At 37.5% G+C, this 3,333-nt stretch overlaps 1 pseudogene; it reads right to left on the reverse strand.

Annotated features, from left to right (window-relative positions):
• Positions 1 to 2,379: 2,379 nt before the first annotated feature.
• On the reverse strand, positions 2,380 to 2,988 carry LOC122478324 (annotated as a pseudogene).
• Between the last annotated feature and the right edge of the window lie 345 nt (positions 2,989 to 3,333).

A 3,333-nucleotide genomic window follows, 5' to 3' on the forward strand; every position in this document is an offset into this window, starting at 1 on the left:
CTTGATTTTACTTTGATATTAAGGAGGTTGAACACACTTAGACAATATCTCCTGGGTTTAGACATCTACTAATTATAAATTCAAATTCAAAGAAAACTCCAGAACCTGACTTCAAATGCCCTGGTACTCGAAGAATTTGGTTCTGTATCACGGTCGCTTTCCAGTTCCATTTTTGTAGGTGGTGGACTTTGAAAAAAAGGTTCCCCAGGATCCAATACTGTCTGAGGAAGCCTGAGGAAGCTTCAGAGAAACAAATGGTTTCTGTTGTCTTGCTCTTTTCCCTGTTTTGTCCTGTCAGCCTTCTCTACCCCACTGACCCAGGCTAACATTTAAGGCCTTTATAACCAGAGTAGAATCTGTGCTTTCAATACTGATCATGCCTAACTCTGTGCAAAAAAAAAAAAAAAAAAAAAAAAAGGTTACAAATGAATGTAGGTCCCAAAGCCTGACCAGAGAAACTGTAAGGTAACCAGGACCCTTTTATGTCTTTTCTTATTGCTTTTTCTCTTTTCTTTACAGCTCAAGCCCTCCCCCCTCCTCCCCTCCCTGCAGCCCACCTTTTTTTCTTGTCTTTAGGTGAGGTGCCTACTCCATTCTCTGAGGGTGTTAGTAGCTAACTGGTATCATACTTCAACTAGGTATTAGTTGATGGTAAGGATTTCCCTATCAAGGGGGATTTGTCTTTTGTTGAGGGACTTTTGAACTAAAAGTCCTTTAAAATGCAAAATTATGGATTTCAAATCATAGAAAGTATGGGGGTTAGTTAGGATAGAAGTTTGGCTCAAGCAAGACCTGTTGCTTATTCAGATCATTCATATTTCTGGAAGTGGAGGCATGTATTCAATAAAAGAAAATTCATTATCACAACTAGTTTTATCACAGTTATATGTGTGTGGGGCCACAGGCCCCCAGCCCTCGGGTAAGCTCACACTAATTATTTCAGCAATTCAGTTCATAGGTCCCATATTCACATGTTTATAGGATAATCAAAATGAGGATGGAAAAAGAGAATTTTACTATAACTTTTTGATAAAATTAATTTTCCTTTTAATAAATGCTATCCTTGATTTCCTTTGCATCATTGGTTATTGGAGCAAGAAAGGTATCTTGTGATACAAATCCTATTTAGCATTTCGGTAGATTATTGTCATTATTCTATTTCCCTTTTTGTTTGAACTTTTCTCCACATGGTACTGAGTTCACTTTTGTTACCTACCTTTACCTTCCTCCCACCCCCTCTCTTTTTATATCCTTTTTGTTTGCTATCAATAACAAAATTACCCACTATCATACCATATCATTCCTTTGTTTATGTACAGTTACCATGGCTATGAAAGCTATCAATGACTAAACACCCAAGATGGCCAAGTACCTTCCATATTTTATTTCTACTCTTTAATAAATCCCTACAATTATTATCCCTGTTCTACAAAGGGTGTAAGATACCACACCCTATCAACTTTATCATACTGTGTTAAATCGTAGCTTTATATTAAAGTTCATTCATTCATTTTTGTTCATTATTCATAGAATACATTTATGCTTTTTTTCAGAGGAATATTTCAATTATTCAGTAGAAGATATGAAAATGAATAAAGCAGAACAGTTAGTAAGGTCTTGTAAGCACATCTCAACACCAGGGAGGCAGGTGGATGCTGGTGGAGAACGGCATCTAAATTAACTGGCTCCGTGTTGGCAATCCAGTTATCAATAGAGACGTCATCTGCATTCAGTCTTTAACTGGATGTAATCACTTATTCATTGAAATCTTTACTGAGCAAACTACTATGCTCGGCCTATGCTAATCATCTCCAGCATACTCAATCTATGAGAGTAAAGTTATAGTTTTGACCTTTGTCTATCATCAATGATAGGCTCTCACTCTTACCTCGAAGCACAAGTCAGCTTGGCTGCTCAAGTTGAAGATCGATAATTCTATAGCAAAATGTAAAGATGATCTGCAGACAGAAACAGCTGGCCCAGGGGACATACCATAATGCACAAGTAAAAGCCTAATGGAGCCAGAAATGAGAAAGATACCAGAGGATCAAATAGAACCAACCCACATGTTAACGCAAAAATCCAAGCAAACCTACACAGAACAAGTCTCATTGAAACAATACTTATAAAATTTTCCTCATGCTATTTACAATTTTAAAGTAAATTTACTTAAAAGCAACCAAGGAATTCTTTACTTAATACTGTCGTAACATAAAAGTTCATTCAAACCATGAAACTGAGCTTTATGACAACCTAGAAATAGGAACTAAAAGAAGGAAAACATAATGCCTTAGAGATCAGGAAACATTGACACAATTCAGCTGTGAAAAGCAGTTCAATATTCATCTAGTGAATACAGTTTGGATGTCAGTATACACGTTATATATGTTCTTTGGGGAGGTGAGAGACCCTTAGACTATTCAGATTCTTCTTCCAAATGATGGTCCTGTAGAGCTTCTTCCAGAGGCTGGTTTTTGGTTTTGGTTTTGTTTTTTCGTTTTTTTCCAACACTGTTTGAGGTTTGACACCTGCAGGTTCAGGTTCCCAGGAAACATGACTCTCTTCCTTTTGAGTCCTTGCTTCTCCTACTTGTCTTAAAATGATACCTTCTGTCGATGAAGCCTTCTCTGTTACCACAAATATCTTCTCTTCATCTGTTTCTCTGAGTTTCTGTAGTTTAATGTACTTCTCCACAAACTGTTGACAGGTAGACCTGAAGTTTGGATTTAACAGATCAAAAATTTTCTGACCAGATTCATGGCTGAACAAAATTTCACTCTAATATGATCTTCGGGGTACAACGTGTCCTGGATGGCAGCTTTGGCTTTGTTGCATTGTAAGCGGGGCCTTCAGAAGACCAACTCTCTCAGTGGGGGAAAGGCATTATATATGTCAAACCAGGGGGCTTCTCCTCAACACCCTAGCCCCAATCAGGTCCTAAGTCTGTAAGAAAACTCTCCCCATGGTCGCTAGCTGGCTTCCCACCATGGCTGGCACATCTGAATACATTTATTTAACAATATATATTGAATGTCTGTTGTGTTCAATAAATGGCTTAAATATTGTGGCAGTTACAGAGATGACTCATACACCCTTGTCCCCAGGTAGTTTATAGGCTAGATGAGGAAATAACACATGTGCATACACAACAAAAATACAAGGTAGAAGCTATAAACCTCTCCCAGATGTTCTCGAAATTCTGACCACTAAAGTATTCATGAAATACCAAAGTGGGCCGAATAAACATTTGTTCCAAGTTTGGCATTCATCAGAATTACCTGATTACTTTTGCCAATTTATAGGTCAACATTATACATTTGGATTTATCAAAAT

Source organism: Prionailurus bengalensis, unplaced genomic scaffold (genome assembly GCF_016509475.1).
Source record: "Prionailurus bengalensis isolate Pbe53 unplaced genomic scaffold, Fcat_Pben_1.1_paternal_pri Un_scaffold_49, whole genome shotgun sequence".
In the NCBI taxonomy this organism is placed as follows: Eukaryota; Metazoa; Chordata; class Mammalia; order Carnivora; family Felidae; genus Prionailurus; species Prionailurus bengalensis.